The sequence below is a fragment of the Lonchura striata genome, chromosome 2, assembly GCF_050655825.1.
Source record: "Lonchura striata isolate lonStrDom1 chromosome 2, ASM5065582v1, whole genome shotgun sequence".
Lineage (NCBI taxonomy): Eukaryota > Metazoa > Chordata > Aves > Passeriformes > Estrildidae > Lonchura > Lonchura striata.
The window spans coordinates 69,106,702-69,122,089 of record NC_140704.1 but is presented as its reverse complement, the minus strand read 5'-3'; the positions used below and the strand labels follow the sequence as shown (position 1 = coordinate 69,122,089).

The window sequence follows — 15,388 nt, the reverse complement described above, 5'->3', positions numbered from 1 at the left end:
AGAGAGGTGCATACGTTCTGACTATTGCATTGATCTATTTTCTTAACAACAGCACAAATATAGCAAGCTTAAGTGGCTGTACTATGGGATGGAAAGAAGGAGCTTATGCACTGTAGGATTTGGTGGCTGCAGCTCTGAAGGAACTTGCCTGTCATCGCTCCAAATTCACACACCTTTTGTGGAGTGGTGTCAGTGGGATAGCTGGAATAGATCCTAGTGTTGTCTAAAGAAGAAGCTTTCTTAAAGAGCATGTATTTGCAGGCAGAGGGAACTTTCTGGAACAGCAAATTAGTTCCACCTTGTTTCAAGGAAGGAGTAAAGAATTCATGCAAGTCCTTATTTTGAGTGTTGAGTTTCTTGGTAACTCAAATTTCTGTGGATCATTAGGATCTGTATCCCAAATGCACTACACTAAGATAACCTGTTTTCTGCCTTTCAGAGAGGTAGAGTGGGGGCTACAGAAGAAGTGACTAATGCATGGTAGTGCTGTGTGTGTGGTAAAAAAGGAAAACAAGCTCAAACTCCTATTTTCTGCCTTAGCCCTCATATTTCTCTGAGGAGAAAAAAAAAAATCAACAATCTCATGCTATTTACTTAATACTCTGGCAGAAAAGTTATTTTGTAAGCGTGTAGATATTTTTCTGATGTGCAATTAAACTCAGTGACTTTGTGTGTTTGAATGTGTAGGTAGATTCTCCCTTCAGGCCTGAGCTGCACTGAAACATTTTCCTTATTGGAATGTGAACATGATGTTAGTTAAGACAGTAGTAGCATAGCTGGTGGCATGGTCAGGGCTGCATCATTAGCACTTGAAATACCTTGTGATAATAGTCACAAAACCATAAGAGTGGCCTGATTAACAAAAACAAATAGAATATGTTTTTAACTTGTTTTTAAGTTATTGGTATCAAAAGCTTTTATTGTTGCATGCCATTTCATTATTTCATAGGTATTAACTCAGCAGTGGGGGTGTAATTGTTGAATTCTGCATCTGAATAAATAACACTTTGCATTCTGCTTATAGTGTTTGGAAGAATGTTCTTTTTAACCCAGGGAATCCTTTGTTTCTCACTCCCCAGGTCTGTATCTACTGGTTTCGGGAAAGGGAGGGGGAAGGAGGAGGGGAAAAAAAGGCAAGGTAATTATCTCCACTAATAGTCTGCCTGCTTGTACTTGATTGAAATGCAGGCTGGCTCTCCTGTATCACTGATTTTATTCCCAAAGAGAAGTTCCAGTTGTCTACAAAGCCAACACCTTTGGACAGGCACCATCTGGCCAGCTGCTTATTAACTCCCATGGTCCTGCTGATTCTACTGGTAAAGACACCAGTCTCAGAGAAAGCAGAGTAGAATGATGCTGCCAGGGGCCCCAAGATGTCTCTTCCCTAAAGAAAAATGAATTCCATGCAGCCTCCCTAGCGAGTACCATGTAAAAATAATTAAAAGGGTACTGAGGAAAACCAGCTAATTAAAAAGACTAAACACTGAGTCCTCTTATCCTTAAGGCTGGCCAATCTTTTCCTGTGGGGAGGCCAGAAGTCAATTGTGTCTTTATGCTGTCATTTCAGTTGCCCTGTTCTGAACCTGTGCGACTGCTCCTTTAAATCCAGGTACAAATCAGGGCACCATGGTTCGCTATGCACCACGATACCCATGGGGTTTGCTGCCTGGCCATGCTGACCTGGCACTCCCTGGTGACTTTACTGTCCTTCTATGGCACCAGAGATAAATTCCTTTGAGCAGGATTTTTAACAGTTCCATTTTTTTTCCCTGCACTGATCCTATGAGGGCAGACTTATAGAATGTCAGGGTGTGCAGGTTTGAAACCTGCTGTCCTGTTGCTGCCATATTTTTGAAAGGGAACCTAAAAACAAGCATACCAGAATTTTTAAAAAAGATAATACGGTACAAGGAAATCTAAAATTGCTGCTGGCTGGAAGGAGAATGTTCATGGGTGAGGTATATAAGAGTGCTATACACAGGGAGTTTTAACTTCTCTTGAAAATTCTTTTATATGGAAATTTAATCTGGGTCTGTTGCTGTATGGTTCACCTATCACTATAGGGATCTTATTGTATCTTTAAATTGAAGAAGGGTCATTGGCTTTAGGGAGGCATTAGAGGGTACTTGTAAATTCATAAATGATCAGTCTCTGAAAATTTTCTTTCCCCAAAATCTTCTTAAAATCCACTAAAACAGGGGGGAAAAAAAATCTATGCTGTTTTTACAGAAATATCTTTCCAATTATTATAAAAGGTAGTATAAGAAACTGTTACATGATAACTGCCCTACTCTGACTTAAAAAAAAAGATTTTTTCCATTATCCGTCGCTAGGTAGTTTCATTGCTAGGCACTATGGTCTAAAAATATTTCTTTGTTTGAAGTTCTCTGACATAAATTCAAAATGAATCCTCAGATCTTTTCAAAACTGTAAGTCTGATGGAAAAACATATGTTCTTTGATTTCTACTCCAATGTTCAATTATTTTGAAGACTGGAGAAAAGAGTAAAATTAACCAGAAATGTCTGTCAGCTTGTGAGAGTCAGGCCATATCACAGAGTATGGCCACACTTAAATCTTCCTATTGTTCTGTCATAATGCTGGAACCACGCAGGACTTGTTTTCACCTGCTTGCACTTGGAAACTTGTTCTGAACAAAACCAAAAGAAAAATGCAACAGACTCGGGTACCTGCTTTTTTTTCCTGCTTTCATTCACTTTACTTTTTCCAGAGGGATTTCTATTTTTTGCCAAGCAAAACACACAGCAGAATTTCTGGCACTGTTTCTCCTGCTGGGGAATGAATGGTGCAACTCATAATCACTAACATTGTGCACAGATGCTCAGAGAGATGATAGAAATGGAAAACTGACCATAAAGCAGCTGCATTTTGCTGTGATTCCTCTAATGCAGGGTAATCAGAAGTTTTCTATTCTCAGTAATTAAACCAGGGAATATTACACAAAGAGAGCAATGGCTGAAATGAGTATCAGTAAGTTATCTCCAAAAAGATGTGGGTATGTAAAATATTTTAGTCTGCAGGTTTGATTATTCTTTCTGTCTCATATGTGTGGAACCACTTTCATCATCTGCAAAAAAAAAAAAACAGTGAACCAAATAAAGGTTCATAGAATTGGCTTAATCTTTATGTCTTTTGCAGCTTCACTTTTACCATGTTTTACAATTGTGCTTGAGAAGAAGTGCTGGCCAGAAATGTGCAATTGAGGTAAACTTTCATTTGAAGTCACTAGGAGTTTAGTCTGTGTGGGATCATATGAGATCAAACAGCACACTGGGATAATCTCAGTTCATGTTTGGTGTTAAGCAGTTCCAATGTATAGTGCCTACTAGGAACTTTCTTAGCAAATCTGCACAGATGAGCAAACCACAATTAGTCACCACAGCCAGAAGATCTAGGACTGAGCTAATCTTCCCATGCAAGTAAACAGAAAGTATGCTTACTCTGCTCTGTTTATTATTTCAAGGGCCTGTGCCAATACATTATCACACAATGCCCAGAATATTGTTGAAGCATCGTTGTGTGTCACAGGGAACAAGGAAAGTTGGGGTGTGAAGCATGGGATAAAAAGGTTTTATTTAAAGGATAATTTCATGAGGGAAAGATAAGAATATAAACTTGGGCAAGAACATTATATGCACTGTTAAAAAAAAATATTTGAGGTCATAATTAGGGTCTGGGAAACTTACTCTAAAAGAAGTTGAGGCTTACTAGAAGAGTGTATGTGTATGCCTATACACAAGCTTTATGTATGTATAGACACAAATATATCCTCTTGTTTCTGTGAGTGAGGCTAGCAGTGTTCATCTAGATGGTATTTTTGAAGGAGGCTAAATCTGAATAATGAGCGCTAGTAAAAGCAGGTAACTGTGTCTTTATTTGCTTTTAAATGGCTGAGCTTTTGTTTTGCCAGAATACCTTTCAGATGCACTCATTTTTCACTTTCAAATCTGGAATAGCAGCATCTCAGAAGGGTAGTATTACAAGCAAGAGTAACTGCATGATTTTTACTTCTCCTTTCTTTTGAAAACATGTTTCAAGGCAGCCCTGACAGAGTAGTTGCTATCTATAATAGTGCATGTCAGAAAACCTACTGCATGCTACCACAGAAACATTAAAATGAGTGGCTAATGAGAACTAGGCATCCTAAGGCTTATTAAATGTAATTCTGTGGAAAGTCTCTTGTTGATTGGAAAGACTGAGGATGCTGACTCTCCTACCCTTTAAATTCTTGCCTGAAGCTTTCTAATACTAAGAAAATATCATATGATCTTGAAAAATCTTATATGATCTTGAAAAATCTGAGTATTCAAAAATACAGGTGATATTTCAGGTCTTTCCTCTGTACTCATTCCTCCATTCAGAATAGACATCAGAATATCCAGTGACGGATAACCTTGAAAATTTGAGTAGGTCAGAGTTTTTTGAGCATATAAAGCTTGAAACATCTTTGTTAATTCATTCAATTGCTGTATTACTAATAGTCTTTGAGACCTCAGTGGCTAGCTGTGTCCATTCCTCAAACCTGCGTTTTCTCAGATGAACCCACCCAACCTCCTGCTTTTCTCCTGTTTGACTGGAATCATGGACATCGTGTGGCCAGCTCTTGGAGGCCAGTCCCCAGTGTTCCAAGCAGCCTCCTGACTGTGTTAGTTCCGTTCAATGGTTAAACTGCAAGATAAAATCCAAGCTCTTGAGAGCTAAAATGCAACTTTGGTCTGGTTTCTTTGACAAACATTCTCTTAACTCCAATCAGGCCAAAGACAAATGCTCTTAAGTCTGGCCAGCTTTCATAATCTCAGTTTTAGTGTTGGGCACAGGTTTCCAGTGGCTGATCCAATAGATAAATGAAACACACATGAGATGTCTTAGGCCAACAGGTGTTGCAGATGCTTTTATAACGTGAAGCTGTAGAAAACAAAATGCCACAATCATATATGAACCAATTGTTCTGGTGTAAAACTGTCTCCAGTCTTCGGATAGCCTGCTTTGGGAAACATCACAAAGCATTACAGAATGTCTTTGAGTGACAATTATTTAGAGAAGTTACTGCCCTCATAATGTAATTTTCCAGTGTCAGTATATAATTAGGCAGAATGAATAAAGAAGAGTTTCCATTGTGAAATACTGAGAAGCTGCTGTGCCCCTCCCAGTCCAATGCTGCTGAATAAATCAAATTTAACTTCCAGTTGGGCAACTTCTGGCTTTCTGAGCTTTGAAGCCTGTACCAGACTTACTGTTCAAATGGTGCATTTGACTTCTGCCTTTGGTCTTCAGGGACCCCTTGGAAACATGATCGAAATGTTTGAAAAATTTGTTTTTTTTTCTTTTTCTGTATTTTTATTTAATTTGAGAACTGTACTTGTGGAACATATCACCTGCATATTGCTGAAAGGCAAAATTTTTAGCAATAGCCACATTGCAACCTGCTGAAAGTCCCATTCTTTACTTCAGATGCATCTGAAACCCCATCTCATCCTCTTTGGGCTATGTCAGAATTCTTGTTGCATCAATTCCTCCTAGACAGTGGAGATTCCTGGCATTCAAGAGGCTGGACTGTCAAGCAACTGTCAAATGGTGTTTTGCATTGTTCTGATTCCACACTGTGAAATCTGCATTCTTCTGTAAGTGAAAATGAGGGCTTCAGTTTGGCAGGTGCCTTCCAGGTGCTATTGAGCTATACCAATTTTGAATTATGACCCGTGGTTTATCTTTCATTGCTTTTCTTCTGAGAGGACAAGTTTACCCAATGATTGTGTTTTTATTTAAATGTCCTTAAGAGCACTCCTTCTGTTTGCTGCCTGTGTTTGGGACAATTTGTGTAAGCAATTCCTCAGCAGATACAGGCATTTGCTAATTGCAGATCATAGCAGCAGTTTCAGTAATAAGGCTTCAGGATGGGAAGGAAATATTTGGGGATAATGTATCTTTTGCTAAATGGATCAGAATGTCGAATTCCTTCCTTGATTGCCCTTTGTGATAGGAAATAAAAATCCTGATCTTTACATGGAATGAGTTGACTGGAGGAAAAACTATCAGTTCAGGCCACAGGTTACTGAATGTGGTGTGGAAAAGGAGCCTGTCAGAAAAGTGCACCTTAAACAGGAGGTTTCTTTTCAGAAAGTGACTGGAGGATGATGGAGAGAGCTGTGCTGGCCACTGTAAGTCTTAATGGCTCTAAAAACTGGTCAGAGGCTTGTTTATTACCCAATAGCAATCCATGATGTTCATGCTCTTCTGCAGATAGAAAGTTAAATAACTGAGCAACCAGAGAACTCTGCTGCTTTACAAGCCTCTGTGAATAAGGTTTTGTAACCTCTGTGTCAGAAATTGCAGTGATGATTGTGATCTAGACAGACAGTCCTATCTAACAAAGAAGCAACAATCCTCCTACAGCTAGAATACCATGTGGTCTGTGAGCTCTTAGGATGGCTTTATAGTGCCCATGTGTGGTGCTTTGTTGTGAGGGGGGTGATGTCAGCCCCTCAGCTACCTAGTTTTAATCTTGCTCAGATGTAAGCACCTTGTGGTGTGACATAGAGCCATATGGACATGTGGTGATTTTGTGATGCTCCTTAAGTATCTGGGGATGCTCATCAGGACGGCCCCTTTATGGTCAGAGAAGAGTGATCATGCTCTCCAGGTACCTCTGCAGGTTGTTCCCCCCACCCCAGCTGAAATAGTTTTCTGGTGAGATGAATCACTGTCTGGAGATGCTTCTCTCTCTGTTGAGGCAGCCTAGATGTCTAGTTTAGATTAGATGCTGACTTTGGACAGCTAAAGATACTGAGATGAATGAAATTCTCTGGACCATTTCCTCTTTGTGCTTGGAGAATATACCCACATGCCACAGGGGTTATTGTTCCTGCAGGATTGTGATATATAAGAAATAAGGAACTGATCTTTCTCTTTTGGATAAAACTTGGAATGGAGATATAAAAAAAAAATCCTGTATATATAACCCTTTATTTCAGAGCAGACTTCCATTTTTAGTTTCCCAATCTTTGCCTTTGTGTTGGTAAGGGCTCATCTGCTTGCAGCTGCATAGTTACAGAGATACTGCAAATAGATCGCATCATAGCAAGCCTGATTGAATTATCTTTTGAGGTGAAGTTTCTGCATTTTGCCTAATACTTAAAGATTTTTTCCCCCTAAATGTTCAAGAAAAAGTGAGGTGTTAATATTTAGAAGAAGCCCCTGTACACTTATAACTAGCAGGAATATACCTCATAAGCCTTGTTTGCTGGGATGCTCTTGGAAAAAGCAAGTACTTGCTATAGTTTCAAACATAACGTTGAAATCTGTTTGATCTTTTGTAAATAGTAACATTAGCTTATGATTGATCAAAAATTATAAAAAAAAATAAATTGAAAGGACTGCATTGATTTTTTTCAGGGAGGATAGAGGGAGCATAAGTAGAGCAGAATTTAACTAATCTCTGTGGTTTGAAAACAAATGATGTATTTAGTATATTGGAGCTTAGAAATAAAATTCTTAATAATCAAACATCAACAAATTATGGGAAGCCCTATGAATGCAGGCAACAAAGTTGCTTTTGCCAAGAGCAGCTTTTGAAGCTCCTTTTTCTGGGTTTACATAATAGTGTGTGACCACTGCAGGACTTAAGTAGGTTTTGGTGTGTTTGTTTTGTGTATCTTCAGTCTGTTGTCCTGGTCCAAAGCAATGTGTTGTATTAATGCTTTGGAGTAATCAATCACTGGGGTGTTAGGGAAATACATTAAATGATGTGTTACACTTTCCTAACTGAAGAAGATTTAGACCCCTAGACCTAATTGTGTAATATACAGGCTTACACATTCAATCATGCACATATCCTTACATATAAAATATTTATATCCTAATGGCCTCAGGTGAGAATGTAATGGTTTTTTGTCATATTTCATTCTAATTCATGAGTGGTCATAGAATGAAGTCTATGTACTGCAAATTGTACTTACACCAACAACTGTTTTAACAAAACTCTTGTCTTTCCTCTAGGCCTTGATCCTTCATTTTGAAAAACCCCACAGACAAAAATCATGACACCCAAACTAGAAATAGGGTAGTACTTGGTGGTATTACCACTTAAGGAAGCAGAATCTGGAAAAGAAAGTAAGATAAATGATCCAATGGTTTTATGGCTGTGATACTGTTCAGAAAAGTCCTGGTTGACCATTATGTGGAGTGGTACAACTCTGTGGCTGTGGAAGGCAGAAGTTTCACTTTTTCTTAGAAATATTAAAATCCTCAAGGTTCTGTATTTTACATCACAGAATCAAGAAAGGAACTGCCATGTCTGCCCTGATCTTAATGACTTTTCAGAAATTCAAAGATGAAACTTGGTATTTCTTGGAGAAGCTGAAAGGTGTTTGGAAGTGTGAAAGGGAAAATTGATGTGTGGAGGGCTGAGTTCAAGTGGGAAGATGCATAGTGAGGAAGAAACTATTTTTTCAGATTTCCTCATGAGGCACCCCACATGTTTCTTAGGATGTGTAATAGACCAGGAGATATCTTCTTGCAGTCAGGTTCCTTAAGGGTTTTTAGGGGTGTCTTGGGCATCAAACTAATTGTATGGTTTAAAAATAAATGAGCTGAATAACTCAAACACAGGTTTCAAATGGCCTTGGCATAAAGAAGAACTTTCAAACTGGAACTGCAATCCTGAATATGTTTTGTGAAGAAGTACTGGGTATTCCTGCTGAATTCCATAGGATTTATGTGCAGGTGGCAAAGCCAATTATTTTAAGCATTTTGTTAGTTGGGTTTTATTTATTTATTTTCAATTCTCCTTTTCCTATAGGCCTTTGTGGTTTGCATAAAAATTTATGTTCTACCCACAACTCAACCAGATGCTTTTGAGGAGTCTATTGATGCTTGAAGTTTGCCAGAGGAGATAATTTATAGCAGAATTTAACATTCAAGACCTCTGAAACGAAGCATTAAGAGCCAACATTTTGTGATGATGTGTGCTAAACACTGGCTGTGAATCCTTTGGAATTTAGGAACCTGAACCTTCTTGTACAGCAACAGTGCCTATGGGATACATGTTGAAGGGCATGTGTATAAGAGAGAGTGATAAAAACTTTCTTTGCCTGAATTTTTGCTATATGTTACCACAGGATAGTGCACAGAGTTGAGCGATTTCTGAGCTAACTTGAGCAGAGACAATTTGTGCTTTGTTAGCATCAATACCCTGCTGTACTTGGGCTAACTGGACAAGCCCAGAACAAGCTGCTGGTTATGTCACCACTGTGCCAATGCCTTGGTGGCACTTGAAACCCTGTATTGAGAGAGGAACCATGGCTGCCAAGGGGTGTCAGACTGTGAGGCTGCATCAGAGCAAAGCAGTTCTGAAACCCCACTATATAATGGGTCTGGAGCAGTGAGAGTAGCTCCTCAGCCTTTACCCTGCTTTCAAACTTGATGTTCCAAAAGCAGCTGGATCAAAGGGTTGTTTGATCACCCAGCCATGTGCTTGGGAGGTGAGATCAAGAGCACTGCTTGGTGCTTATTGCTCAGTGCTGAGCCTGGCAGCTGGAAGCCCACTGCGTGACCCTTTCTCTCTGGGCTTGATTGTGAGAATCTGTCTTGGTGGCAACCCAAGTGAAAGAATGGCAAGTACCCTGGCACCATATGCCTGTGAAAATATTGGCCTTGAGGCCAGCAGGAGGCAGTGAAAACCTGTAGAACATTCTTCTTTAGCCTTGATTTTTTTTTTTATTCCCTTTTTTCCCCTCCTCAGTGGCAAGATGTCAGTAAATCATGTCATTTTAATCAGCTTTTCATTATAATATATTTAAGAATCTTGCTAAAACTCAGTACAGAAAGAAGTGTGAAGTGCCATATAAAAACCGATTGGATTCTGAAGACATTTAAGTACCATTTTTGACTGAAGAGCTGTGTTTTTTAAATAAAGCAGCTCTCACACCTACTTCTACTATCAAAGTGGGTGCAGAAATGTGAAAGCCTTATCTATATTTATGCAGACCCCATACATCATGTATTGAGAGTCTTTTGACTTAATCAAAAGCTTATCCCATGCTAAAGTTGGGATAAAATGGAGTTGTGGCTTTAGTTAGGATTTTGTATGCACTGGGAAATAAAAGAGAAATGTCATAATTGTAGATACTCTCTTTTTTCCCTCCTGCCCCCCCCCACCACCTCCCCCATTCCCACCTTACTGAGGAAGGAAGACATTGTCTGCCAATTAATGCAGAATGCAAGTAACTCTTCTTAAGGTATTCATAGCAGGGATTAAACTAATGTATAAGAGGTGCAAATTCTTTCTTAAGAAATGTAAATAATTTGTTAGGGGGTTGATAAATTTCTAATATGCCAGTATATTTGAGAAAGGGTAGTACTGTTCTCACATAAATTGCATAGGTTAAAAGGTAGAAGAGATAATTGGAATGCTATCACTGCATTGTAACAAACTGGAGTATTTTACCCACGTGTTTTCTCAGCGGCTTTTGAGGAACCTAAGCACATGGTTTAGGGCACCAAGTCCTGATTTAGTGTTTTATTAACAGAGGATTCTCTACATCCTTCCCAAACTGAGGTGTTACACTGATTAATTTCACAGGTTAGTACTGTAGTTTCTTGATCTGTTTTATCTGGCATAATTCAATGTGTCTGCTGAAAAGGGAATTCCCACTGTCATCTATTTGCTTATTTTTGCCTCTCCCTTCTGCCAGTTCTGGTTTTTGTGCTTCCTGGGTGAAACTGAGGTTGTTTGTTGCCAGATGAGTTTCCTAACCTGCATAAACCAAACAATTATTTGGCTTTCAGCTTACTTGGCTATTTGGTTAATACTGATGCATTGGACATAGTAGGAATGAATGGCCAAAATATGGAGGAGAAATACAGGATTGGTGTCTTTAATCAGCAACACTGAGCAATGACAGATTAAATGGATTATGGAATAATGGTGTGCAGCATAACAAGCAAGTAGCTAACAGCTGACATTAGACAAATTCAGATGTGCAAAAGTACTTGTGTGGCCAATGAAAATAAAGAATCCTTTGCTATCTGACACAGTTGGAAAATTTTATTTCAGAGGTGGGGAAATTTTTGACCCTTACAGACTATATGACATGTCTTTCTTTTGATTGTCTGCACTGAATTTAGAATTTGGAAGGACAACCAATATTCCTACAGAGGAGGGTGGGTGTTTGGCTACTGTAGGGGAGGGGGTGGGGGTGGGAAGAAAATAAAGACAACAGTCCTGAATTCTCACCCACGAGGTGAAATTCTTACTCTCTGCTGCTGTCAGCAGCTCACATTCATATGCCTCCCAGCTCAGTCAGAAGTGAACTCTCTTGCTTCCTGGCTTTGAACCTTATCCATGTGACAAAGCAAAAGTGTCTTGTGGGGTTCTTGGCAGGCTGGTTCAGTGCAGGCTGGTCTGAAACTATGGTGACCTGCAATATGCTTCAGCAGAGAGATGTTCTTCTGCAATGTTTTCCTCTACTATAATTGGAAATAATGTTGTGTGAGTGTTGACAATCTGAAGAGGGCAGACAAAAGCTCTTTTTAATTTTTTTTTTTAATTTTGATTTCAACCATCCATTCCTTTGCTGAAGTAGATTTGGATGAAACTGTTCTGAAGAACATTTGTCAGATGACCAATATGTTATTGAAGAGCTCTGATGAAGGCTCCTTTCATCAAACCCATTGTTTTCCAGGAGGGTTACACTCCTATTAATATCAAAGCTATCGGGTTAATCCTCACACAATAACGTGGTTTATACCTTTTGTACTGCACCTGTATTAGGTTTGATGCATGACACTACTGTCCATAAGTGTCTGTTCCAAGTACTTGTATACACCTGTGACTCTAAATGCCCTGCAGACTTTGGGGAAATGTATTCTGTAGCTTTCTTTAAAATTAAATCAGCTACATCTTAAGGGAATTTTGAACTCTGAAGTTGCTATTAAAATATCTACTGGTTTAAGTGATGATTTCTCCATGACTTACCAAACAACAAAAGTTGCAATAGGCTCAGGTAATTAGAAACTTATTTTAACTTGCTGCTATGATTTAACTTCTGCAAGAGTATACCTTTTATCATCAGTATTTGCTTGGCATCTTTTCATGCAAGTCAGGGAAGATGCTACTAAGCATCTCTAAACTTTTATTACCTTCCAGAGGATGACAGATAACACTCTGATGAAACCTGGGCACTGTGCTCACAGGGCACTTTGCCAGCACAGCATACCTAGTTTTGTAGCTATCTGTGTTTCTAACATGACACAGTATCAGAATGGCAACTGTAGACTACAAAGACATGCAGAAACATGCTTTCTGTGTTGGGATTTTTTTTTTTTTTTAGGTCCCTGAAGTCAGCTTAAACTTCAAATGCATTTTCATCACTAATGCTCTTGGTTGGGTCTAACAGGTAGCCTTCCAGTGCATTTTTTTTTTCTATGAATTGCTATCTTCAAGCATAAATGCACAGAGAGGCAGTATGAAAGAGACTGGAGAGTAACAACCCCATAATATATAAATATACACACAGCACCTCATGATAAAAATGAAATTAACATCTTCAGGTGTTCTGAAAGTGAATGGTGAAGAAAGCATGCTCAGGTGTGCTGCTTGTAGGATGCTGCCTCTGTGAGAAAAGTAAGACAAAGTTTGCATGCTATTTGCCATCTGTGCAGGACAGGCTTGGAAAGAAAAAAAAACAACTTTGGAATTGTTAATGCTATTCTGATGAGACCATGGTGGCAGGTTGCAGCATGCTGTAATTTGGCTTTTGGTTTCCTTTTCTTCCTCTCTAACTTAAAGCTATTGTTTCTCTATTGAAGGAGCTACTCCAGTGGCATGAGAAAACCCCAGCTGCTTTTCTGGGATGCTTTCTGCAAAGGAGTTGGAAATAGGCAGTTAAGTGACTAGTGTATGGTTAAAAAATGCTATCAAGACCTATCAAGACCCTTTACCTAAAAATATGCTTACAGGAGAAATACATGCACTGAAGGAAGTGACTAAACTGGTTGTGAATTCACCTTACTGATAGAAAGGCTGGAAGTTTGCCTCTCAGATAAAACAGGTCAGTGATGAAGTCATGAAGCCCTGTTACCTTGGAACTTGTCCTATGGGACAAAGAGATTCCGAATCCAGCAAACATAATGTTTCATAGACTTGGAACATAGTGAGACATAGGGAAGCTTCCAAATTACCTGCATTCTTGTGTGGAAATATTCTGCATTTTTAAGTAGGGAACTCAACCAGGTCTGTGTCCATAAATATTAGTGTTGGCAATAGAAGCTATTTTTTAGAGGTCAGGTTTGTCAGTGTCCTGACCAAGAAAACTTTCAGAATTAAAAACAAACAAAAAAACCCCAAAAAACCCCAAACCCACAAACCAACCTTCCTTTCTTCCCAGAAGTCCCACACCTTAGTGTCACTTAGATGTGTATCATTTGGCTTCTGCTTTTGTTTTATGGAGAACTTAGGCATTTGAAGTTTTTGCTTTTGCATGTATACCTTTGCAAATACTCCTGAATGCTAGATGCTCCAGATGGTAGTTTCATCTTTCCTACAGTTTATGATTGGTGTGTTCCAACTGGTTCTGGAGAAGAGATTAAGCTGCAAACAGCTGTATTACATTCAGAGCTTGAGGAATTTGATTTTTGCTCATACCTACTATTTCTTTGCCTCCTCATCTTCCACAGACTGGTTCCAATCAAATTGAACTGCTGGCTGGAGATAGTGGCTATAGACAAGGTTTTTTACATGCTGTTAGAAATGAACAAAAACTTAGAGCACTTGCAAGTACTTAATGTGTGAGGTATGCAAGCAACAGATCATTCTGTTGCCAGAGGTTTTGGTGCTGAATGCCATTGCGACTTGATTTATATGTGACTGTTTGAGTTGAAGTAGCTATCCAATCTTGCAAGCTTACTTAAAAAACCCACAAGTAATATGAATTTGAAGCATGACTTCACTGTCCTAATTATTTTCCATTTGAAAGTATGGGTGAAAGTGGTAATGCAGTGTTCTCCTGGAAGGACCTGTGTAGTCTGACTGAAGCCAGTTGCTCTAATGAAACAGCAGACTGGGACTGGTGTGCTTGTAACAAAGTTCAATTTATGTAAAAAATGTCCAGCCCTTCTAAAAGAAGTAAAATTGTGAGGAAGCATATTTGTAAGTTGTCCTGTGTCAGTTTTTGGTTCTGAGGACATCAGTGTACCTTGACCAGGCTTAGCTCTCGGCAATAGAAGAGGTTTTGTCTCCAGAATCAAGTGCTCAGACATCGTGGAGCTTGCTGAAGTGCCTCCCCATCTGCACAGCTGCCACTGCCAGAATGTTCTCTGCTTTCAGATTCAAACTGATTCACTTTCCTTAATTGAAAGTAATTCATTTTTCTAATTTTATGTCATGTCTGTGCCCATGTAATGGAAAAGTGCTGTTACAGATATGATCATTAAAAAGAACCTACATATTAGTAAAGAGAGAAACTGTTTATTAAGGAAGGTAATTACAACACTTTGGAATTTTAAAATATATATTAAATATTTAAGTGATCCAGGATATAATTTTTTGCTTTCTGAAAAATTAATAAAATATCCATAAATTGTTAGTATGAGAAATGCATGGGCAGCAACCTAAGGAGCAGCTTGAAGTTCAGCAGGTGGTGTGACTTTATGGGGAGCTCCTAGACAATGTGTTAATTTTTGAAAGCTGTCCATATAGGTACGTACTGAACAGTTAGCCACCAAGATTTAGGGAAAAAAACCTCTCAAACCCAAGAAGTCAGATCCAAATCCATCTTTGACAGCAGAGGAATGAAGGTTCTGTGGGCAGATACCCACCAGAGTTCTACTCGGCCTCTGCTCAAAGCTTATGAAGTAGAGTTCTACTTGTGCTGGCAAAACAGTCCAGTGAGTGTGTAGAATTGCTAGGAGAGTTCTCAAATTCATAAGCCTCTAAAGTATGATTTATCTAGACTAAATACATGTGACTGTGCCAAGACAGACTGAGCCACTTCAGTTTGTTGGGGGAGGACTAATGATTTCAGCTGTCTTGGTTGCAAACTACAATTATAATGTTTGTCAGGAGCAAAATGAGCAGATTTTATTACCTGCATTTTTGGAGAGAAAGGAAATCCGTATATTCCTGTCCTAGAATGAGTAATTTTTCAATTGCTGGCCAGGTTCCTTTTTCTCTTGCAATCCATCAACATCTGGAACTATTGTAATATGCTGCATCCCACTCTAGTCCTTTAAGTATTTGTTTTAAGACTTTTGTGACAGAATATTTTTGTGCATATTGATTTTTACTTTTCCATTTGAAGGCCAAAAGAAAATATAGGGGAAATTGAGAATAGCCTTTGAAGGATATTTGTCCCATTACTTGCTAATTTCAA

The 15,388-nt window shown here is 38.9% G+C and overlaps 1 protein-coding gene across 16 annotated transcripts in view; it reads left to right on the top strand.

The window, feature by feature from the left end:
* Positions 1-15,388, top strand: part of LOC116183231 (uncharacterized) — a 274,914-nt gene that overhangs the window by 33,455 nt on the left and 226,071 nt on the right. Inside the window, exon 2 of one of the 16 annotated variants that reach the window (XM_085571525.1) lies at positions 1-15,388. This exon is cut by the window's left edge and continues 28,109 nt beyond it; it is cut by the window's right edge and continues 20,332 nt beyond it. The exons of the other annotated variants lie outside the window; for them this stretch is intronic. The gene's annotated coding sequence lies outside the window, so the exon portion shown is untranslated. 16 annotated transcript variants of the gene reach the window in all.